The sequence below is a fragment of the Pseudophryne corroboree genome, unplaced genomic scaffold (genome assembly GCF_028390025.1).
Source record: "Pseudophryne corroboree isolate aPseCor3 unplaced genomic scaffold, aPseCor3.hap2 scaffold_611, whole genome shotgun sequence".
NCBI lineage: Eukaryota > Metazoa > Chordata > Amphibia > Anura > Myobatrachidae > Pseudophryne > Pseudophryne corroboree.
The window spans coordinates 68,688-92,466 of record NW_026970207.1 but is presented as its reverse complement, the minus strand read 5'-3'; the positions used below and the strand labels follow the sequence as shown (position 1 = coordinate 92,466).

General features: G+C 47.8%; 14 non-coding genes and 2 pseudogenes across 14 annotated transcripts; 2 read left to right on the top strand and 14 right to left on the bottom strand.

The window, feature by feature from the left end:
• The first annotated feature begins 3,876 nt into the window (after positions 1–3,876).
• On the top strand, positions 3,877–4,040 carry LOC135035781 (U1 spliceosomal RNA). The gene has a single exon (XR_010230743.1). It is a non-coding gene; the product is annotated as a U1 spliceosomal RNA (small nuclear RNA).
• Positions 4,041–4,192: 152 nt separating this feature from the next.
• On the top strand, positions 4,193–4,334 carry LOC135035736 (U1 spliceosomal RNA; annotated as a pseudogene).
• A 2,611-nt stretch (positions 4,335–6,945) lies between these two features.
• LOC135035730 (U1 spliceosomal RNA) lies at positions 6,946–7,087 on the bottom strand (annotated as a pseudogene).
• Positions 7,088–7,239: 152 nt separating this feature from the next.
• LOC135035710 (U1 spliceosomal RNA) lies at positions 7,240–7,403 on the bottom strand. Its single transcript, XR_010230684.1, has one exon. It is a non-coding gene; the product is annotated as a U1 spliceosomal RNA (small nuclear RNA).
• A 662-nt stretch (positions 7,404–8,065) lies between these two features.
• On the bottom strand, positions 8,066–8,228 carry LOC135035709 (U1 spliceosomal RNA). Its single transcript, XR_010230683.1, has one exon. It is a non-coding gene; the product is annotated as a U1 spliceosomal RNA (small nuclear RNA).
• Positions 8,229–8,380: 152 nt separating this feature from the next.
• Positions 8,381–8,544, bottom strand: LOC135035754 (U1 spliceosomal RNA). Its single transcript, XR_010230717.1, has one exon. It is a non-coding gene; the product is annotated as a U1 spliceosomal RNA (small nuclear RNA).
• A 671-nt stretch (positions 8,545–9,215) lies between these two features.
• Positions 9,216–9,378, bottom strand: LOC135035792 (U1 spliceosomal RNA). The gene has a single exon (XR_010230754.1). It is a non-coding gene; the product is annotated as a U1 spliceosomal RNA (small nuclear RNA).
• Positions 9,379–9,530: 152 nt separating this feature from the next.
• On the bottom strand, positions 9,531–9,694 carry LOC135035774 (U1 spliceosomal RNA). Its single transcript, XR_010230736.1, has one exon. It is a non-coding gene; the product is annotated as a U1 spliceosomal RNA (small nuclear RNA).
• A 671-nt stretch (positions 9,695–10,365) lies between these two features.
• Positions 10,366–10,528, bottom strand: LOC135035724 (U1 spliceosomal RNA). The gene has a single exon (XR_010230698.1). It is a non-coding gene; the product is annotated as a U1 spliceosomal RNA (small nuclear RNA).
• A 152-nt stretch (positions 10,529–10,680) lies between these two features.
• Positions 10,681–10,844, bottom strand: LOC135035748 (U1 spliceosomal RNA). The gene has a single exon (XR_010230711.1). It is a non-coding gene; the product is annotated as a U1 spliceosomal RNA (small nuclear RNA).
• Positions 10,845–11,515: 671 nt separating this feature from the next.
• Positions 11,516–11,678, bottom strand: LOC135035786 (U1 spliceosomal RNA). Its single transcript, XR_010230748.1, has one exon. It is a non-coding gene; the product is annotated as a U1 spliceosomal RNA (small nuclear RNA).
• Positions 11,679–11,830: 152 nt separating this feature from the next.
• LOC135035760 (U1 spliceosomal RNA) lies at positions 11,831–11,994 on the bottom strand. The gene has a single exon (XR_010230723.1). It is a non-coding gene; the product is annotated as a U1 spliceosomal RNA (small nuclear RNA).
• A 671-nt stretch (positions 11,995–12,665) lies between these two features.
• On the bottom strand, positions 12,666–12,828 carry LOC135035741 (U1 spliceosomal RNA). Its single transcript, XR_010230705.1, has one exon. It is a non-coding gene; the product is annotated as a U1 spliceosomal RNA (small nuclear RNA).
• A 152-nt stretch (positions 12,829–12,980) lies between these two features.
• On the bottom strand, positions 12,981–13,144 carry LOC135035767 (U1 spliceosomal RNA). The gene has a single exon (XR_010230730.1). It is a non-coding gene; the product is annotated as a U1 spliceosomal RNA (small nuclear RNA).
• Positions 13,145–13,816: 672 nt separating this feature from the next.
• LOC135035717 (U1 spliceosomal RNA) lies at positions 13,817–13,979 on the bottom strand. The gene has a single exon (XR_010230691.1). It is a non-coding gene; the product is annotated as a U1 spliceosomal RNA (small nuclear RNA).
• Positions 13,980–14,131: 152 nt separating this feature from the next.
• LOC135035753 (U1 spliceosomal RNA) lies at positions 14,132–14,295 on the bottom strand. The gene has a single exon (XR_010230716.1). It is a non-coding gene; the product is annotated as a U1 spliceosomal RNA (small nuclear RNA).
• Between the last annotated feature and the right edge of the window lie 9,484 nt (positions 14,296–23,779).

The following is a 23,779-nucleotide window of genomic DNA, read 5'->3' as shown; positions in this document are numbered from 1 at the left end:
GGCCGAGGTCTGTTGGTGCAGGGTCAAGAACTGGGGTGTAAGGTAGTCTTTGCCTGAAAGGCTACGCCCATTTTATGGAGACCATACCCATTTTTGCGAGGTCACGCCCCCCCATCCCGTCCGGAGCGCTCATGCAAATATAGTTTTTTTTATATATATATATGGGGGAGGGGCACAATTTTTAATGCCAATGGTGGCGGGGGGCACGCATTTTTAAATCTCGCATTTGAAGCCAAATTGTTTAGAAACACCCCTGCAAGAAAATATCTGCAAATCCAATGTTACCATAAGTGTGGCATATACCTGCGCTTGCTCGCGGGGTGAGAACATCTCCCTAATTTAATTCAGCGATATGAATAGAGGTTGTGCAGCAGCCACAGAAAGGGTTAATCTCTGCAGCTTGTCACTAAATTACATTGTGGCAATTTTAGCTGGGAGCTGCAATAATTACTCTAATACATAACACAACCAACACTTCTATATTCACACAATATACTGCATGGTGAATATAGAAGTGGTGCTTGCTAAACAGCACCTCCTACTGCATTCCACATCACCGCTGGTCACACTCATATCAGGCCCATAATGCTGTATACTATGCCATAGTGGTGCTTACTATATAACACCAGGTGCTGTGCAGTGGTCAAAACACACTAACTGGTCCCATGCTGTTGTTGAACTAAAGGCCTATACACACGATGAGATTCGGTCTATGCTAATAGGTTTAAAAAGGTTACATAAAAGCTACTTTGGGGTATATGCAATTCACGGCGAATCGCGGCAAATTATGGCCGTTTTTAAATTCGACACAATTCGACATGTGAATTCCGGCAGGTGGCTGCCGGAATTCACCATATTCAATGAAAAACGGATTCGACAGTCCCGCGGGCGAAAAACGGACAATTTGACGTATTTTGCCGCGAATTAAAAAAACGGGAAAAAACGGAAAAAACACGGAAAAAAAAATGGCGTGGGGTCCCCCCTCCAAAGCATAACCAGCCTCGGGCTCTTCGAGCTGGTCCTGGTTCCAAAAATGCGGGGGGAAAATTGGGCAGGGATCCCCCGTATTTTTAAAACCAGCACCGGGCTCTGCGCCTGGTGCTGGTGCAAAAAATACGGGGGACAAAAAGAGTAGGGGTCCCCCGTATTTTTTACACCAGCATCGGGCTCCACTAGCTGGACAGATAATGCCACAGCCGGGGGTCACTTTTATGCAGTGCCCTGCGGCCGTGGCATTAAATATCCAACTAGTCACCCCTGGCCGGGGTACCCTGGGGGAGTGGGGACCCCTTCAATCAAGGGGTCCCCAGCCACCCAAGGGCAAGGGGTGAAGCCCGAGGCTGTCCCCCCCATCCAATGGCTGCGGATGGGAGGCTGATAGCCTAGAGTAAAATGACAAGAATATTGTTTTTTCCAGAAGAACTACAAGTCCCAGCAAGCCTCCCCCGCATACTGGTACTTGGAGAACCACAAGTACCAGCATGCGGGAGAAAAACGGGCCCGCTGGTACCTGTAGTTCTACTGGGGAAAAAATACCCAAATAAAAACAGGACACAGACACCGTGACAGTAAAACTTTATTACACACTGCCGACACATTCATACTTACCTATGTTGACACGCCGACTGCCACGGTCTCCGACGATCCGAGGGTACCTGTGAAAAAAATTATACTCACCTTCCAGCGTCCAGAGGTACATCCACGTCCAGAGATACATCCACGTACTTGGCAAAAAAAGAAAACGGACACACGGACCACCGGACTGAAAGGGGTCCCATGCTGACACATGAGACCCCTTACCCCGAATGCCGGGACACCACGTGACTCCTGTCACTGAAGTCCCTTCAGCCAATCAGGAAGCGCTACTTCCGTGGCGCTCACCTGATTGGCTGTGCGCTGTCTGTGCTGTGACAGCGCATCGCACAGCTCCGTCCATTATATTCAATGGTGGGAACTTAGCGGCTAGCGGTGAGGTCACCCGCCGGTCAGCGGCTGACCGCGGGTAACCCCACCGCTGACGGCAAAGTTCCCACCATTGAAACTAATGGACCGAGCTGTGCGATGCGCTGTCACAGCACAGACAGCGCACAGCCAATCAGGTGAGCGCCACGGAAGTAGGCGGCGGCTTAGCGTGTGTAACTCTGCTAAATTCGCCTTGCGACCGATCAACTCGGAATGAGGGCCTATATTTCTTTATATAATGGACACCTCAGTTTCTATTCATTCATGTCCTGCCCCCTACTCTGTCAGACCCCTTCCCCTCTACTTTTCTGACCCCAAGCGCCACTCATTCTTGTTGAGTGCTGGTGGGCCCATTCAGAATTTTGCTATGGGGACCACAAAGGTCTAGTTACGTCACTGGGCAGGGTTATAGAGGAGGCGGTGCAAGGCATCCTGGGAACAGTCAAAGCTTTAGCCTGTTGGTGCCTTGGATCAAGATCCAACTCTACACCCCTATGTTAGTGTAGTGCCTTTTGGGGTTAAGGTTTTACAGAAAGTTACAGGTTTTTTTAATTTAGTAAAATATGCCCCATTTTAAAGATAGGGCATTTAAATTTGTTGCACCTGTGCAGTACATAGCAGCCTGCAGGGCATGTACAGTGGCTTCATTTGGGTGCACATACATTGCCGGCTCCTGGTCGCAAACTGAAATTATTGTGTGTAAGTGTAATTAGCGGTGTTTATGTCATACAGGGGGGTGGGGGAGGTTTGTGGTTGGTGGGGGGCACGCTGTGTGATTATTATCCTGCATCTATACATACATGCGCTGACACCTGGACATACACTGATGTACCCACACCTAATATCCATACATACACACCCTGACACCTGGACATACACTAACATTCCCACACCTGCATCTATACATACACACGCTGACACCTGGACATACACCAACATACAAGCACCTGCATCTATATATACACGCGCTGACAAATGGACATACACCGACGTACCCACACTTGCATCTATACATACATGCACTGACATCTGGACATACAAGCACCTGCATCTATACATACACGCGCTGACATCTGAACCTACACTGACGTTCCCACACCTGCATCTATACATACACATTCTGACACCTGGACATACACAGACGTACCCTCACCTGTATCTATACATACACGCGTTGACACCTGGACGCACACCGACGTACACACACCTACATCTATATATGCATGGATGCAAATGTGGGTACGTTGTAGCATACCGCTGTGTTTCACCAACCATCACAGCGCTCTCCCCCTGTTTTCTTTCATTACTCACGTGAGTTACATATGAACTTTAACTGCAGTAAATAAGAGGCGTTGGTTACAACTGTTGCTGTTCATCCACAAGAAGGAATTTAATGTATCAATTACAATTGGAAAGTAACGATTTAATTACAACAGCTGTATCCAGGAGGATTTTTTGGACACTTTAATAGACATTCCGTTGTCATCAAGGGCAATATGAAATAGATACTGATTACATTTAGATATGGATAGTGGTGCCTATATATGTTGACTCCATTGTATTTTGTTGAATGTGGGTTTCTTCTGTCTATATATATTTTTTTTAAAATAAAGAGCTTGTATATTCTATTTTTTGCGCTCCCTTGATAACAAGTGTGATTATCTTTAAAATTTGGTTTATTATTGGTAGAACAGTACTAACTATGGGAGCAGCATTTTATAATATATGGTAAAAATTAATAGATGTATAAAGATTAAATAAGCAACAAATTGGTGAAATAGATAAGTTTTGATAGGAGCGCTGGGTTCTATATATATATATATATTGACATTTGGTTATATATATGTATAGACTTTATAAATTCTTGACAGAGATGTGCCTGAGCAGCAGCCCTCCCCAGCCCTATCTCAAATCATACTTATTTTGCATAGGAGATACCATGGTCATGAAGATTGTTCTCCCAGGGTGAGGTTCATTCATTGCATTCTGGGTATGCTGATCCCTGTGATTTCCCCAAATGTGGGAAACTGGACTGCATTATTTGTGGTAGTGAGGTACTGTGTTTGTGCTTTCCTCTGGTCAGCTCTGGTAAAAGTCAGATTTCTTTATCTCAGATCTTCCTCTAGCCTTGTTCTTCTTTCGAGAGTTCCCTTGTGCTGCCTCAGTTGGATCTCCTTCACTTGACAGGGGGGTGCCCGAGCAGCGACCCTCCCCAGCTCTAGCCCAACTCCTACTTACCTGCCAGGTGAGATACTATGATCATGAAGGTGCTTCTCCCAGGGCAAGGCTCACCCATTGCACTCTGGGTGTGCTGCTCCTGCGGTTTCCCCAAATGTTGGACACTTGACTGCATAATTTGTGTTTCCCCTGGTCGGCTCTCGTATAATATAGATCTCTTTGTCTCAGGTCTCTCTCCAGCCTAGTTTGCTGTCTGTTTCCACTTCTCTTTTCTTGAGCCACTCCCTTCTATGCCCTTGCTCACTATCCTGACTTCTCCAGTCTGCTTACTTTGTGCCTTCCAACGCACAATACAAACTACAGGTAGTGCTGCAGGGCCCACGCCCTTTTACTTGCCTTACAGAGCAGCTCTGGAGCTGTTACAGTGCCCAGCTGCTGCAAGAAATCAGCTTGAATGCTTCAGGGGCTGGGGCATAGCCAACATGAGCCCCACACCGAAGGAGGGTGGAGGTGTTTAATGTGAACTAGGGGTCATCCAAGCGCCGCAAAAGGCCGCCATGCCCTGCACGCCCCTTTTCTCTTTTCATATGCAGACGAGGGTTGACGCCAACTTTGACCCACTGCTTGGATGACATCACCATATGCAAATCCATCTGCTGCAGGCCTTCCCCCAGGAATGCTTGCACTAGTTGTTGCATTTGGTTTGTTGTTTGGGGGTGCTTCAGTATTAGGCAGCCTTCTGCCCTCCCATGTTCATCTGAAAATATGTGTTCTCCCTGCAGTTGTTGTCCCCAGATGAGAGTTTCCTTATGCTGCCTCAGTCGTTAACCGTGGCTGGATCTTATTGGCACTCGCGGTCGGGATATTCCTCCCTGCCGTGGGGTAGAGACCTCCTTTTGCTCGGTCTCAAATTGCTTTTTCCCCTTCACCGCTGTCTTTACATCAGACGTCCGCCGTGATGTAGCTCGTTAATGAATGGGCTTATATCTCAGCAATCAGAGTGTCTGGTAGTCACCTTCCTTACGCGTTTCTCCGCTGTTATCCAAGAGCGGTTTCGTCAGAGGATACATCAGCAGCCTAGCAGGCTCTTTTTAAAATGCACCGGACCAATAGCATTACTAATTAGTTGATTGGATATATACATGTACTAATTGGATGCATACATGTAATGACTCACATATGGAACAACTTTCTAATTGCAATTGCACATATAAAGGCATTTCATAATATAAAAATAAGCAACATGGTGATTAAAAATAATAATAAAATAAGCAACAAGGTGGTTTAAAAAATAACAGAAAATATATAATCTATATACAGATTAACCTCTAATCTTTCAATCAATACCTCATCTCTATAATCACATACACATAATTCAGAGACCCAGCACTAAGGATCCCCATTTACTTATATAAAACCTTTTAGGGTAACATAAATCCAACACACTACTAAAGCAGCTCTTGTGGCGCAGGGGAAACATCACCTGCACTCTATGCAGCGAGTCCCATGTTCGAATCCAACCCGCTCAGCTTAACATCCATATTATTTATTTACTTTTAATGGGATCATTCTATCAATTCATTTTTACCTTTAATTTTTGTTAATATTATTTCTATATTTCATTATTTTAACCCCTGGAATAATTACATTGCTGCTTAAACAACAAAAAGAATTGAAGAAAGAATAATTATTAAACAGACAATTTAAGGATTCGAAGATTTAAAGATTTAAAGATGTAAAAATTTAAAACAGGGAGGGGGGGGGGGGAGGGAGGGGGGCCTTTTGGGAGAAGGAGGGAAAAAAAATAAAAAAATAAAAAATATATATATATATAGAACCAAGAGAAAGTGTAAAAAGAGGATGGAGGAAGAAATCTGATGTTCATCATTACTAGTGGATTTTACTAAAGAACTTTAAAGGAACACACACAACAGGATTATACAGTTTCATACTAAGAGGAATGCTGTTCCCAAAATAGCTACTTCTAATAATTTTGTTTATTTATTAAACATACAATAAATGGATATTCAATAAATAATATATTAGGTAAATCAATAGATAAAATCTTCAGAGACTGCCAATGTTGTTCAGTTCGATGCTCTCAATCAGACCATCAGGTGTAGGGGTACCCAAAGAAAAAATCCAAAATGCCTCCCTTGTCAAGTAAAGGAGATTCAACTGAGGCAGCACAAGGGAACTCTCATCTGGGGACAACAACTGCAGGGAGAACACATATTTTCAGATGAACATGGGAGGGCAGAAGGCTGCCTAATACTGAAGCACCCCCAAACAACAAACCAAATGCAACAACTAGTACAAGCATTCCTTGGGGAAGGTCTGCAGAAGATGGAATTGCATACGGTGATGTCATCCAAGCAGTGGGCCAAAGTTGGCTGGAACCCTTATCTGCATATGAAAAGAGAAAAGGGGTATGCAGGGCATGGCGGCCTTTTGCTGCGCTTGGATGACCCCTAGTTCGCATTAAACACCCCCACCCTCCTTCGGTGTGGGGCTCATGTTGGCCATGCCCCAGCCCCTGAAGCATTCAAGCTGATTTCTTGCAGCAGCTGGGCACTGTAACAGCTCCAGAGCTGCTCTGTAAGGCAACTAAAAGGGTGTGGGCCCTGCAGCACTACCTGTAGTTCGCATTGTGCGTTGGAAGGCACAAAGTAAGCAGACGGGAGAAGTCAGGGTAGTGCGCAAGGGCATAGAAGGGAGCGGCTCAAGAAAAGAGAAGTGGAAACAGTCAGCAAACTAGGCAGGAGAGAGACCTGAGACAAAGAGATCTGAATTATATGAGAGCCGACCAGGGGAAACACAAATTATGCAGTCAAGTTTCCCACATTTGGGGAATTCAAAGGGGCAGCACACCCAGAGTGCAATGGGTGAGCCTTGCCCTGGGAGAAGCACCTACATGATCATAGTATCTCACCTGGCAGGTAAGTAGGAGTTGGGCTAGAGCTGGGGAGGGTCGCTGCTCGGGCACCCCCCTGTCAAGTGAAGGAGATCCAACTGAGGCAGCACAAGGGAACTCTCGAAAGAAGAACAAGGCTAGAGGAAGATCTGAGACAAAGAAATCTGACTTTTACCAGAGCTGACCAGAGGAAAGCACAAACACAGTCCCCCACTACCACAAATAATGCAGTCGAGTTTCCCACATTTGGGGAAATCACAGGGGTCAGCATACCCAGAATGCAATGAATGAACCTCACCCTGGGAGAACAATCTTCATGACCATGGTATCTCCTATGCAAAATAAGTATGATTTGGGATAGGGCTGGGGAGGGCCGCTGCTCAGGCATATCTCTGTCAAGTAAAGGAGATTCAACTGAGGCAGCACAAGGGAACTCTCATCTGGGGACAACAACTGCAGGGAGAATACATATTTTCAAATGAACATGGGAGGGCAGAAGGCTGCCTAATACTGAAGCACCCCCAAACAACAAACCAAATGCAACAACTAGTACAAGCATTCCTGGGGGAAGGTCTGCAGAAGACGGATTTGCATACAGTGATGTCATCCAAGCAGTGGGCCAAAGTTGGCTGGAACCCTCATCTGCATATGAAAAGAGAAAAGGGGTATGCAGGGCATGGCGGCCTTTTGCGGCGCTTGGATGACCCTTAGTTCGCATTAAACACCCCCACCCTCCTTCGGTGTGGGGCTCATGTTGGCAATGCCCCAGCATTCAAGCTGATTTCTTGCAGCAGCTTGGCACTGTAACAGCTCCAGAGCTGCTCTGTAAGGCAAGTAACAGGTTGTGGGCCATGCAGCACTACCTGTAGTTTGCATTGTGCATTGGAAGGCACAAAGTAAGCAGACAGGAGAAGTCAGGATAGTGCACAAGGGTATAGAAGGGAGGGGCTCAAAAAAAAAGAAGTGGAAACAGACAGCAAACTAGGCTGGAGAGAGACCTTAGACAAAGAGATCTGAATTATATGAAAGCCGACCAGTGGAAACACAAATTATGCAGTCAAGTTTCCCACATTTGGGGAAATCACAGGGGCAGCACACCCAGAGTGCAATGGGTGAGCCTTGCCCTGGGAGAAGCACCTTCATGATCATAGTATCTCACCTGGCAGGTAAGTAGGAGTTGGGCTAGAGCTGGGGAGGGTCGCTGCTCGGGCACCCCCCTGTCAAGTGAAGGAGATCCAACTGAGGCAGCACAAGGGAACTCTCGAAAGAAGAACAAGGCTAGAGGAAGATCTGAGACAAAGAAATCTGACTTTTACCAGAGCTGACCAGAGGAAAGCACAAACACAGTCCCCCACTACCACAAATAATGCAGTCGAGTTTCCCACATTTGGGGAAATCACAGGGGTCAGCATACCCAGAATGCAATGAATGAACCTCACCCTGGGAGAACAATTTTCATGACCATGGTATCTCCTATGCAAAATAAGTATGATTTGGGATAGGGCTGGGGAGGGCCGCTGCTCAGGCACATCTCTGTCAAGTAAAGGAGATTCAACTGAGGCAACACAAGGGAACTCTCATCTGGGGACAACAACTGCAGGGAGAACACATATTTTCAAATGAACATGGGAGGGCAGAAGGCTGCCTAATACTGAAGCACCCCCAAACAACAAACCAAATGCAACAACTAGTACAAGCATTCCTGGGGGAAGGTCTGCAGAAGACGGATTTGCATACAGTGATGTCATCCAAGCAGTGGGCCAAAGTTGGCTGGAACCCTCATCTGCATATGAAAAGAGAAAAGGGGTATGCAGGGCATGGCGGCCTTTTGCGGCGCTTGGATGACCCTTAGTTCGCATTAAACACCCCCACCCTCCTTCGGTGTGGGGCTCATGTTGGCAATGCCCCAGCCCCTGAAGCATTCAAGCTGATTTCTTGCAGCATCTGGGCACTGTAACAGCTCCATAGCTGCTCTGTAAGGCAAGTTAAAGGGTGTGGGTCCTGCAGCACTACCTGTAGTTCGCATTGTGCATTGGAAGGCACAAAGTAAGCAGACGGGAGAAGTCAGGATAGTGCGCAAGGGCATAGAAGGGAGCGGCTCAAGAAAAGAGAAGTGGAAACAGACAGCAAACTAGGCTGGAGAGAGACCTGAGACAAAGAGATCTGAATTATACGAGAGCCGACCAGGGGAAACACAAATTATGCAGTCAAGTGTCCCACATTTGGGGAAATCGCAGGAGCAGCACACCCAGAGTGCAATGGGTGAGCCTTGCCCTGGGAGAAGCACCTTCATGATCATAGTATCTCACCTGGCAGGTAAGTAGGAGTTGGGCTATAGCTGGGGAGGGTCGCTGCTCAAGCACCCCTCTGTCAAGTGAAGGAGATCCAACTGAGGCAGCACAAGGGAACTCTCAAAAGAAGAATAAGGCTAGAGGAAGAAATGAGACAAAGAAATCTGACTTTTACCAGAGCTGACCAGAGGAAAGCACAAACACAGTCCCCCACTACTACAAATAATGCAGTCAAGTTTCCCACATTTGGGGAAATCACAGGGGTCAGCATACCCAGAATGCAATGAATGACCCTCACCCTGGGGGAACAATCTTCTTGACCATGGTATCTCCTATGCAAAATAAGTATGATTTGAGATAGGGCTAGGGAGGTCCGCTGCTCAGGCACATCTCTGTCAAGTAAAGGAGATTCAACTGAGGCAGCACAAGGGAACTCTCATCTGGGGACAACAACTGCAGGGAGAACACATATTTTCAGATGAACATGGGAGGGCAGAAGGCTGCCTAATACTGAAGCACCCCCAAACAACAAACCAAATGCAACAACTAGTGCAAGCATTCCTGGGGGAAGGCCTGCAGCAGATTGATTTGCATATGGTAATGCCATCCAAGCAGTGGGTCAAAGTTGGCTTCAACCCTCGTCTGCATATGAAAAGAGAAAAGGTGCGTGCAGGGCATGGCGGCCTTTTGCGGCGCTTGGATGACCCCTAGTTCGCATTAAACACCTCCACCCTCCTTCGGTGTGGGGCTCATGTTGGCTATGCCCCAGCCCCTGAAGCATTCAAGCTGATTTCTTGCAGCAGCTGGGCACTGTAACATCCCCAGAGCTGCTCTGTAAGGCAAGTAAAAGGGTGTGGGCCCTGCAGCACTACCTGTAGTTTGCATTGTGCATTGGAAAGCACAAAGTAAGCAGACGGGAGAAGTCAGGATAGTGCGCAAGGGCATAGAAGGGAGCGGCTCAAGAAAAGAGAAGTGGAAACAGACAGCAAACTAGGCTGGAGAGAGACCTGAGACAAAGAGATCTGAATTATACGAGAGCCGACCAGGGGAAACACAAATTATGCAGTCAAGTTTCCCACATTTGGGGAAATCGCAGGAGCAGCACACCCAGAGTGCAATGGGTGAGCCTTGCACTGGGAGTAGCAACTTCCTGATCATAGTATCTCACCTGGCAGGTAAGTAGGAGTTGGGCTAGAGCTGGGGAGGGTCGCTGCTCGGGCACCCCCCAGTCAAGTGAAGGAGATCCAACTGAGGCAGCACAAGGGAACTCTCGAAAGAAGAACAAGGCTAGAGGAAGATCTGAGACAAAGAAATCTGACTTTTACCAGAGCTGACCAGAGGAAAGCACAAACACAGTCCCCCACTATCACAAATAATGCAGTCGAGTTTCCCACATTTGGGGAAATCACAGGGGTCAGCATACCCAGAATGCAATGAATGAACCTCACCCTGGGAGAACAATCTTCATGACCATGGTATCTCCTATGCAAAATAAGTATGATTTGGGATAGGGCTGGGGAGGGCCGCTCCTCAGGCATATATCTGTCAAGTAAAGAAGATTCAACTGAGGCAGCACAAGGGAACTCTCATCTGGGGACAACAACTGCAGGGAGAACACATATTTTCAAATGAACATGGGAGGGCAGAAGGCTGCCTAATACTGAAGCACCCCCAAACAACAAACCAAATGCAACAACTAGTACAAGCATTCCTGGGGGAAGGTCTGCAGAAGACGGATTTGCATACAGTGATGTCATCCAAGCAGTGGGCCAAAGTTGGCTGGAACCCTCATCTGCATATGAAAAGAGAAAAGGGGTATGCAGGGCATGGCGGCCTTTTGCTGCGCTTGGATGACCCTTAGTTCGCATTAAACACCCCCACCCTCCTTCGGTGTGGGGCTCATGTTGGCAATGCCCCAGCCCCTGAAGCATTCCAGCTGATTTTTTGCAGCAGCTGGGCACTGTAACAGCTCCAGAGCTGCTCTGTAAGGCAACTAAAAGGGTGTGGGCCCTGCAGCACTACCTGTAGTTCGCATTGTGCGTTGGAAGGCACAAAGTAAGCAGACGGGAGAAGTCAGGATAGTGCGCAAGGGCATAGAAGGGAGCGGCTCAAGAAAAGAGAAGTGGAAACAGACAGCAAACTAGGCTGGAGAGAGACCTGAGACAAAGAGATCTGAATTATACGAGAGCCGACCAGAGGAAACACAAATTATGCAGTCAAGTGTCCCACATTTGGGGAAATCGCAGGAGCAGCACACCCAGAGTGCAATGGGTGAGCCTTGCCCTGGGAGAAGCACCTTCCTGATCATAGTATCTCACCTGGCAGGTAAGTAGGAGTTGGGCTAGAGCTGGGGAGGGTCGCTGCTCGGGCACCCCCCTGTCAAGTGAAGGAGATCCAACTGAGGCAGCACAAGGGAACTCTCGAAAGAAGAACAAGGCTAGAGGAAGATCTGAGACAAAGAAATCTGACTTTTACCAGAGCTGACCAGAGGAAAGCACAAACACAGTCCCCCACTACCACAAATAATGCAGTCGAGTTTCCCACATTTGGGGAAATCACAGGGGTCAGCATACCCAGAATGCAATGAATGAACCTCACCCTGGGAGAACAATCTTCATGACCATGGTAACTCCTATGCAAAATAAGTATGATTTGGGATAGGGCTGGGGAGGGCCGCTGCTCAGGCATATCTCTGTCAAGTAAAGGAGATTCAACTGAGGCAGCACAAGGGAACTCTCATCTGGGGACAACAACTGCAGGGAGAACACATATTTTCAAATGAACATGGGAGGGCAGAAGGCTGCCTAATACTGAAGCACCCCCAAACAACAAACCAAATGCAACAACTAGTACAAGCATTCCTGGGGGAAGGTCTGCAGAAGACGGATTTGCATACAGTGATGTCATCCAAGCAGTGGGCCAAAGTTGGCTGGAACCCTCATCTGCATATGAAAAGAGAAAAGGGGTATGCAGGGCATGGCGGCCTTTTGTGGCGCTTGGATGACCCTTAGTTCGCATTAAACACCCCCACCCTCCTTCGGTGTGGGGCTCATGTTGGCAATGCCCCAGCCCCTGAAGCATTCAAGCTGATTTCTTGCAGCAGCTGGGCACTGTAACAGCTCCAGAGCTGCTCTGTAAGGCAAGTAAAAGGGTGTGGGTCCTGCAGCACTACCTGTAGTTCGCATTGTGCATTGGAAGGCACAAAGTAAGCAGACGGGAGAAGTCAGGATAGTGCGCAAGGGCATAGAAGGGAGCGGCTCAAGAAAAGAGAAGTGGAAACAGACAGCAAACTAGGCTGGAGAGAGACCTGAGACAAAGAGATCTGAATTATACGAGAGCCGACCAGGGGAAACACAAATTATGCAGTCAAGTGTCCCACATTTGGGGAAATCGCAGGAGCAGCACACCCAGAGTGCAATGGGTGAGCCTTGCCCTGGGAGAAGCAGCTTCATGATCATAGTATCTAACCTGGCAGGTAAGTAGGAGTTGGGCTATAGCTGGGGAGGGTCGCTGCTCAAGCACCCTTCTGTCAAGTGAAGGAGATCCAACTGAGGCAGCACAAGGGAACTCTCAAAAGAAGAATAAGGCTAGAGGAAGAAATGAGACAAAAAAATCTGACTTTTACCAGAGCTGACCAGAGGAAAGCACAAACACAGTCCCCCACTACTACAAATAATGCAGCCAAGTTTCCCACATTTGGGGAAATCACAGGGGTCAGCATACCCAGAATGCAATGAATGACCCTCACCCTGGGAGAACAATCTTCTTGACCATGGTATCTCCTATGCAAAATAAGTATGATTTGAGATAGGGCTGGGGAGGGCCGCTGCTCAGGCACATCTCTGTCAAGTAAAGGAGATTCAACTGAGGCAGCACAAGGGAACTCTCATCTGGGGACAACAACTGCAGGGAGAACACATATTTTCAGATGAACATGGGAGGGCAGAAGGCTGCCTAATACTGAAGCACCCCCAAACAACAAACCAAATGCAACAACTAGTGCAAGCATTCCTGGGGGAAGGCCTACAGCAGATGGATTTGCATATGGTGATGTCATCCAAGCAGTGGGCCAAAGTTGGCTGGAACCCTCATCTGCATATGAAAAGAGAAAAGGGGTATGCAGGGCATGGCGGCCTTTTGCAGCGCTTGGATGACCCTTAGTTCGCATTAAACACCCCCACCCTCCTTCGGTGTGGGGCTCATGTTGGCAATGCCCCAGCCCCTGAAGCATTCAAGCTGATTTCTCTGCAGCAGCTGGGCACTGTAACAGCTCCAGAGCTGCTCTGTGAGGCAGTTAAAAGGGTGAGGGCCCTGCAGCACTACCTGAAGTTTGCATTGTGTGTTGGAAGGCACAAAGTAAGCAGACGGGAGAAGTTAGGATAGTGCGCAAGGGCATAGAAGGGAGCGGCTCAAGAAAAGAGAAGTGGAAACAGACAGCAAACTAGGCTGGAGAGAGACCTGAGACAAAGAGATCTGAATTATACGAGAGCCGACCAGGGGAAACACAAATTATGCAGTCAAGTTTCCAACATTTGGGGAAATCACAGGGGCAGCACACCCAGAGTGCAATGGGTGAGCCTTGCCCTGGGAGAAGCACCTACATGATCATAGTATCTCACCTGGCAGGTAAGTAGGAGTTGGGCTAGAGCTGGGGAGGGTCGCTGCTCGGGTACCCCCCTGTCAAGTGAAGGAGATCCAACTGAGGCAGCACAAGGGAACTCTCGAAAGAGGAACAAGGCTAGAGGAAGATCTGAGACAAAGAAATCTGATTTTTACCAGAGTTGACCAGAAGAAAGCACAAACACTGTCCCCCACTACCACAAATAATGCAATTGAGTTTCCCACATTTGGGGAAATCACAGGGGTCAGCATACCCAGAATGCAATGAATGAACCTCACCCTGGGAGAACAATCTTCATGACCATGGTATCTCCTATGCAAAATAAGTATGATTTGGGATAGGGCTGGGGAGGGCCGCTGCTCAGGCACATCTCTGTCAAGTAAAGGAGATTCAACTGAGGCAGCACAAGGGAGGACATCTTGCCTCTGTAGAGCCAGTTTGTGCAAGGAGAGATTGATTGATTCTTTTTTGGTGGGGGCCCAAACCAACCAGTCATTTCAGTCAGTCGTGTGGCAGACCCTGTCGCTGAAATGATGGGTTCGTCAATGTTTTTCTTTTCAATCTAAGCACCAGCAGTTTTCTGTAAGCATCTGCTTCGCTATGATGATCAACACGTCACAAGGGAAAACACTCAGGGCTGGAGGCGTAGATCTTAGGACCAGCTGCTACAAGCATGGCAGAGGTGTCACTATCACTGGTGACACCCAGAGAGGCGGCGAGGGAGATTGTAATGCAGTGCGCGCAGATAAGCAGGGCAATGGTAAAAAGGAGGCATGGTCTCATAGGTAGGGGCGTGGCCTGAATCACCATTTTGTTGCTGCGGGTATCCCGGGGGTTGGGGGCTGCACCCGGGGACTAGTGTGTGAGTAGTGCTGGCTCCTGCACAGTGACAGAAACTGGGTGTTGCACGTAATGTCACAGTGAAACACCCATATTCTGTCACTGAAGAAGAGCCGGCACTTTGGTGTCACCCCCCTTGGCGGGTGACACTCGGGTGTGTGCCGCAACCCCGTTGTGATGCCACTGACCCATGGGAAGCTTTACGTGGCTTACCCATGTGTTAGTAGCCCCAAGCATCTTTTGTGTTAGTCCCTGAAGAAAAACTTCAAATATTGTTTATAATTTTGTAATCAATGGGCCTAATTCAGTAAGGATTGCACATTCTGCTAAGTAACAGAATTTGCAATCCTTTGGTTCGCATGCTGGGGCCACCCATCACAGGGCATGGCCACCCAGTATGCCGCCTCCCTTCTTGACCACGCTGAAATTGCAGTCTCAGTGCAGTTCAGCGTGATCATAAAAAATGGTTTAGCCTCCTGTTGGTGCAGACTGTACGTGTGCGCAGGAAGCCGCCACCATTTTTGTGATCGCAGCGGCTGCATGTGATGTCATGCAGCCGCTCTGACCACGCCTCCTGTTTCTCCGTTGAAGCCCTGCCCCCGCACCGCTCCATCTCCGACTTTGAAATGGAGTGTTGCTGACCCCCCCCCCCCGCACCGATTGAAAGTCAGAGGCGATCGCATTATCTGCGGGGTGCCACAGAAAATGCAGGCGCATGCGTATGCTCTTAGCAATTTTTGCAGTTGGATTGCTTATTGCAGGCGGGTGGGCTCGGAATTCTTAGCCTTTTCCTCGCACCCCCAGTTGCGGGAGAATGTGAAGGAGGAGCTGTTGACGGGTCACGTTCCGCTTGACTTGACAATTTTCTCACCAGCAGGTCTTTGAACCTCTGCAGACTTGTGTCTGCCGGAAAGAGAGATACAATGTAGGTTTTAAATCTAGGATCGAGCACGGTGGCCAAAATGTAGTGCTCTGATTTCAACAGATTGAATCCTGGTTAAGCGAATTAAGGGCTCCATCCACAAGTTCCACATGCCTAGTGGAATCGCTCTGTTTTAGCTCCTCCTTCAATGTCTCCAGCTTCTTCTGCAAAAGCCTGATGAGGGGAATGACCTGACTAGGGCTGGCAGTGTCTGAACTGACTTCACGTGTGGCAAGTTCAAAGGGTTGCAGAACCTTGCACAACGTTGAAATCATTCTCCACTGCGCTTGAGTCAGGTGCATTCCCCCTCCTTTGCCTATATCGTGGGCAGATGTATAGGCTTGAATGGCCTTTTGCTGCTCCTCCATCCTCTGAAGCATATAGAGGGTTGAATTCCACCTCGTTACCACCTCTTGCTTCAGATGATGGCAGGGCAGGTTCAGGAATGTTTGGTGGTGCTCCAGTCTTCGGCATGCGGTGGCTGAATGCAGAAAGTGGCCCGCAATTCTTCGGGCCACCGACAGCATCTCTTGCACGCCCCTGTCGTTTTTTAAATAATTCTGCACCACAAAGTTCAATGTATGTGCAAAACATGGGACGTGCTGGAATTTGCCCAGATGTAATGCACGCACAATATTGGTGGCGTTGTCCGATGTCACAAATCCCCAGGAGAGTTCAATTGGGGTAAGCCATTTTGCGATGATGTTCCTCAGTTTCCGTAAGAGGTTGTCAGCTGTGTGCCTCTTATGGAAAGCGGTGATACAAAGCGTAGCCTGCCTAGGAACGAGTTGGCAATTGCGAGATGCTGCTACTGGTGCCGCCGCTGCTGTTCTTGCTGCGGGAGGCAATACATCTACCCAGTGGGCTGTCACAGTCATATAGTCCTGAGTCTGCCCTGCTCCACTTAACCACAGACAAGTGGACATTGGGTACAACTGCATTTTTTAGGACACTGGTGACTCTTTTTCTGAGGTCTGTGTACATTTTCGGTATCGCCTGCCTAGAGAAATGGAACCTAGAGGGTATTTGGTACCGGGGACACAGTACCTCAATCAAGTCTCTAGTTGCCTCTAAATTAACGATGGATACCGGAACCACGTTTCTCACCACCCAGACCTGAGTTATCCGCTTTGCAGCAGGATGACTGCTGTGATATTTCATCTTCCTCGCAAAGGACTGTTGGACAGTCAATTGCTTACTGGAAGTAGTACAAGTGGTCTTCCGACTTCCCCTCTGGGATGACGATCGACTCCCAGCAGCAACAACAGCAGCGCCAGCAGCAGTAGGCGTTACACTCAAGGATGCATCGGAGGAATCCCAGGCAGGAGAGGACTCGTCAGACTTGCCAGTGACATGGCCTGCAGGACTATTGGCTCTCCTGTCTAAGGAGGAAATTGACACTGAGGGAGTTGGTGGTGTGGTTTGCAGGAGCTTGGTTACAAGAGGAAGGTGGTCAGTGGACTGCTTCCGCTGTCATCCAAAGTTTTTGAACTTGTCACTGACTTATGATTAATGCGCTGCAGGTGACGTATAAGGGAGGATGTTCCGAGGTGGTTAACGTCCTTATCCCTACTTATTACAGCTTGACAAAGGCAACACACGGCTTGACACCTGTTGTCCGCATTTGTGTACAGGATGCATACCTTCATGTCCCCATTTATCCACCTCATCAGGCGTACCTCAGATTTGCGGTACAGGACTGTCATTGCCAATTTCAGACGTTGCTGTTTGGTCTCTCCATGGCCCTGAGAATTTTCACCAAGGTAATGACGGAAATGATGGTGCTCCTGTGCAAGCAAGGTGTCACAATTATCCCGTACTTGGGCGATCTCATAAAAGCGAGATCAAGAGAGCAGTTGCTGAACAGCGTATCACTTTCACTGAAAGTGTTACAGCAACACGGCTGGATTCTCAATATCCCGAAGTCGCAGTTGATTCCTACTACTCGTCTGTCTTTCTTGGGCATGATTCTGGACACGGACGAGAAGAGGGTTTATCTCCTGATAGAAAAGGCCCAGGAACACATGACTCTTGTCAGGAACCTATTGAAACCAAAACAGGTGTCAGTGCATCACTGCACTCGAGTCCTGGGAAAGATGGTGGCATCATACAAGGCCATTCCATTCGGCAGGATCCATGCGAGGACTTTCCAATGGGGGGTGGGATTGTATCTGCACACACACAATTGTATTATATCAGATTTGGAACTATATACAGCTCCAAAATAACCCCTATTGCATTCAAGTATTCACAATTATTTGTGGGGGTGCTATCGACTACAGCTAAGGTTAGTCAGCAAAAAGAAAAAGAGAAAAGGACTGTATTTGTCGATGCACAGGAAGAAGGGTGACCTGATTATCACAATCTTCTGGAGAATTATTAAAATTTAACTTTTATTAGTGTCAAATTAAAATAGTGTGAGATATTATAATACTCCAGATATTATAAATACTGACAAATGGTCATGTGAACATATGAAGACCAATTGCTGACAACTATTATCAGACTGAGTAAATATTGTGAGCAATATTATATAATTGGATATAAGAACAGACACGCGGACACATATTTTAATCTTTAATCACACTTATTATTTCATTGCACTTGTGGTATATGTTGTATACGTCTTGATTTTAACCTTTATGTTTCGTCTATACTCGTAGTTTGTTGTCAGTTATCATCACACTATTTTAATTTGACACTAATAAAAGTTAAATTTTAATAATTCTCCAGAAGATTGTGATAATCAGGTCACCCTTCTTCCTGTGCATCGACAAATACAGTCCTTTTCTCTTTTTCTTTTTGCTGACTTTCCAATGGGACCTACTGGACAAGTGGTCCGGGTCACATTTACAGATGCATTGGTTGATCACCCTGTCCCCCAGGGTCAGGGTATCACTCCTGTGGTGGCTGCAGAGTGCTCACCTTCTCGAGGGACGCAGATTCAGCATTCAGGGCTGGATCCTGGTGACCACAGACGCAAGCCTCCAAGGTTGGGGAGCAGTCACACAGGGAAGAAATTTCCAAGGTATTTGGTCAAGTCAAGAGACTTGTCTTCACATCAACATCCTGGATCTAAGGGCCATATACAATGCCCTACGTCAAGCGGAGACCTTACTTTGCGACCAACCGGTTCTGATCCAGTCAGACAACGTCACCGCAGTGGCTCATGTAAACCGCCAAGGCGGCACAAGGAGCAGAGTGGCGATGGCACAAGCCACCAGAATTCTTCGCTGGGTGGAGAATCACGCAAGCGCACTGTCAGCAGTGTTCATTCCGGGAGTGGACAACTGGGAAGCAGACTTCCTCAGCAGACACGACCTACATCCGGGAGAGTGGGGACTTCATCAGGAAGTCTTTGCACAGATTACAAGTCAGTGGGAACTGCCACAGATAGACATGATGTTGTCCCGGCTCAATAAAAAGCTACAGAGGTATTGCGCAAGGTCAAGAGACCCTCAGGCAGTAGCTGTAGACGCCCTAGTGACACCGTGGGTGTTCCGGTCGGTCTATGTATTTCCTCCTCTTCCTCTCATACCCAAGGTGTTGAGGATAATAAGACAAAGAGGAGTGAGAACAATCCTCATTGTTCCAGATTGGCCACGGAGTATCCGGAGTATTGGCCATCTGGTATCCGGATCTGCAGGAAATGCTCACAGAAGATCTGTGGCCTCTCCCTCTAAGACAGGACCTGTTGCATCAGGGGCCCTGTCTGTTCCAAGACTTACCGCGGCTGCGTTTGACGGCATGGCGGTTGAATGCCGGATCCTAGCATTCCGGTTGAGGTCATCCCTACGCTGATAAAGGCTAGGAAGGATGTAACGTTAAAACATTACACCGTATATGGCGAAATTATGTTTCTTGGTGTGAGGCCAGGAATGCTCCTACGGAAGAATTCCATCTGGGCCGTTTCCTTCACTTCCTACAAACTGGAGTGAATTTGGGCCTAAAATTAGGCTCTATTAAGGTCCAGATTTCGGCCTTATCCATTTTCTTTCAAAAAGAATTGGCTTCTCTTCCAGAAGTTCAGACTTTTGTAAAAGGAGTGCTGCATATTCAGCCTCCTTTTGTGCCTCCGGTGGCACCTTGGGACCTTAACGTGGTGTTAAGTTTTCTAAAATCACACTGGTTTGAACCACTTAAAACAGTGGAGTTAAAATATCTCACATGGAAGGTGGTCATGTTATTAGCCTTGGCTTCGGCTAGGCGAGTGTCGGAATTAGCGGCTTTGTCACATAAAAGCCCATATTTGGTATTCCATGTGGATAGAGCGGAATTGCGGACCCGTCCTCAATTCCTACCAAAAGTGGTCTCATCTTTTCATATGAACCAACCTATTGTGGTGCCTGTGGCTACGCGTGACTTGGAGGATTCCGAGTTACTTGATGTGGTCAGGGCTTTGAAAATTTACATGGCCAGGACGGCTAGAGTCAGGAAAACTGAAGCGCTGTTTGTCCTGTATGCAACCAACAAGATTGGTGCCCCTGCTTCAAAACAGGCTATTGCTCGCCGGATTTGTAACACGATTCAGCAAGCGCATTCTATGGCTGGATTGCAGTTACTGAAATCGGTCAAGGCCCATTCCACGAGGAAAGTGGGCTCTTCTTGGGCGGCTGCCCGAGGGGTCTCGGCACTACAGCTTTGTCAAGCTGCTACTTGGTCGGGTTCAAACACCTTTGCAAAATACTATAAGTTTGATACCCTGGCTGAGGAGGAACTCATGTTTGCTCAATCGGTGCTGCAGAGTCATCCGCACTCTCCCGCCCGTTTTGGAGCATTGGTATAATCCCCATGGTCCTTACGGAGTCCCCAGCATCCTCTAGGACGTTAGAGAAAATAAGATTTTAAACCTACCGGTAAATCTTTTTCTCGTAGTCCGTAGAGGATGCTGGGCGCCCATCCCAAGTGCGGACTACTTCTGCAATACTTGTATATAGTTATTGCTTCAATAAGGGTTATGTTATAGTTGCATCGGTCCTGCACTGATGCTATGTTGTTTTTTCATACTGATAACTGGGTAGTTTATCACAAGTTATATGGTGTGATTGGTGTGGCTGGTATGAATCTTGCCCTGGATTAACAAAATCCTTTCCTCATACTGTCCGTCTCCTCTGGGCACAGTTTCTCTAACTGTGGCATAGAGGGAGGAGCCAGTGCACACCCAGAACTAAAGTCTTTCTTAAAGTGCCCGTGTCTCCTGTGGAGCCTGTCTATCCCCATGGTCCTTACGGAGTCCCCAGCATCCTCTACGGACTACGAGAAAAAGATTTACCGGTAGGTTTAAAATCTTATTTTCTACTTTATTCTTTTCTATCCTAGTTTATTACGACCAACTCTCATCCAAGGAGTTTGATATTCTACTACCTGCATGTAATTTAAATTGCTTAAATTGTTTATATGGTTGATTTGTCCTTCACAATCCATAATCTGCAACTTGTATGTACTTGTGTCATTGAAAATCTTATAATAAAAATGTATATATATTTAAAAAAAAAAGTTATAAGACATATGCATTCAATATTTGAAGAAACAAAATAAAATAAAGCTATCTATTGGGTTTCACTAACAAGCACATTGGAAGACTTGACTACTGTTAAAAGACATGCATTACATGGTATAGAGCCACAAACCACAATGTAGTAAAATAAAAACAAACTTACATGTGTATCAAACCTATGTGAGGCTTACATTGATAGTGCAAGATCAACACTCTATCAACTGTGCAAACTAGACTGCACATAAATGCCATAAAATTTATCTGAGATTTTAGTAAATAAGGCCCGTTGCTGTCCGGGTCACGCAGCCGTCACGGCCCGCCCCCATACGGTCCGGTCATGTCTGCGTTGTCCTGACTGTGCCCCCAAAATGGCGGCACAACGCCGCTGGCCCGACTCCTCCTGCCCAGTGACCGCCTCTGCCTGTCAATCAGGCAGAGGCGCTCACTGGGCAGAGATGCTGATCGCATCTCTGGCATGTGCCGGTGCACTGCGGCACCAGCACACACGCACTTCAGACCTGATCTCCTGTTGTGTGAATATGCACAGCAGGGATCAGGTCTGAATTAGGCCCTATATACAGCTGTCAGTAAGGCAGGGATGTGCTGCTGCCAGTGAGGCAGGGATGTGCTGCTGGTAGTGAAGCAGTGATGTGCTGCTGTCAGCGAAGCAGTGCTGTGCTGCTGTCAGCGAGGCAGGGATGTGCTGCTGTCAGCGAGGCAGGGATGTGCTGCTGTCAGCGAAGCAGGGATGTGCTGCTGTCAGCGAAGCAGGGATGTGCTGCTGTCAGCGAGGCAGGGATGTGCTGCTGTCAGCGAGGCAGGGATGTGCTGCTGTCAGCGAGGCAGGGATGTGCTGCTATAAGTGAGGCAGGGATGTGCTGCTGTCATTGAAGCAGGAATGTGCTGCTGCAGTGACGCAGAGATATGCTGCCCACTATCTCCCTATCACCCCTGCCTGAGTCACACACTTTCCCTGTCACCCCTGCCTCAGTTACCCACAATCTCCCAGTCACCGCTGCCTCAGTCAACCACTATACCTGCGATCCCTGCCTCAGTCACCCACTATACCAGTCACCCCTGCTTGAGTCACCCACTGTCACCCTATCACCCCTGCTTCAGTCACCCACTATCCCTGTCAACCCTGCCTCAGTCACCCACTATCTCCCAGTCACCCCTGCCTCAGTCAGCCACTATCCCTGTCACCCCTGCCTCAGTCTCTTACTGTCCCTGTCACCCCTGCCACAGTCATCCACTATCTCCCTATCACCCCTGCCTTAGTCATTTATTATCCCTGTCACCCACTTTCTTCCCATACTTACCCAACCCCTTCCTATCACGCCTCCCTCAGTAACCCACTATCTCCCTGTCACTCACTATCTCCCAGTCACCCCGGCCTCAGTCACCCACTATCTCCCACTCATACATGCTTCAGTCACCCACTATCTCCCAGTCATCCCTGCCTCAGTCACCTACTGACACCAGTGCAGACATTTCTGCTGCGGCCTCTCCACTCGTGCTGTGTCCCTCTGACAGATTTACTGACGGTCTGTCCCCCATAAGCCGGTGTGTCTGTGGGTACTTGGTACATGTGTGTCAACATGTCAGTGGCTGAATGTTTTTCCCAAGAGGAAACTATATTAGGAATGCAGACATATGATGGTGGCCCTGTTGGCACCACCAATAACTGACTGGGTAAATGTTTCAGTAATATCAGAGTAAGGTTGGATAAATCTGTGTCCCAGACACAGACGTAGAGAATAGATGTGATGTTCATGGCTATGTTTCTTTTCCCTCAGGCCCCGCGGGGTCGCAAAAATGTTATTTTGCCCAGTTACTACACACTGATACTGACACGGATACTGATTCCTATGTCGACCATAATGTTTCCTGATTAGATCCAATATTGGCAAGGAGCATTCAGTACATGATTGTGGATATTAAGGACATATTAAAATCACTGAAGACCCTGCTGTTACTGACAAAGGGGTCTATATGTATGTATATATAGATATATAATGAAAGCTGATGTAACGTTCCTCCATCTCTGTTTGAGAAAGTCTGGGCCAGCTCGACAAGATGGTTTCAAATCCCCAAAAGGATTCTGGTTGTTTATTCATTTCCCGCCGCGGACAGAATAAAGTGGGAGTCACCCCCTGTTCTGCACGGGGCCCTCTAACAAATCCAGCGGATCGTATGCAGGAAGCTACATTATTTCTAGTTATGTAACCACGGGTACATTACTTAGACCTGCCATTACATGTGCATGGGTGAGTAGTAGTATTCAAGAATTGGTCGAATACCTTGTCATCCGATATAGATACCCTGGAGAGATGGGATACTCCTTACGTTGTATCATATCAAGGACACTGCAGCATACTTACGTGAGACTGCAAGGGATATAGGACTCTTGAGTTCACGGGCCAATTTCATGGCAGTCTCGGATAGGAGGGCATTGTGGATTCACCAGGAGAATGCTGATGCTGACTCCAAGAAGAAAGGGAGTCTCTTCCCTATGAAGGTGAAGCCTTGTTTGGTGACTGCCTAGTTAATTTGA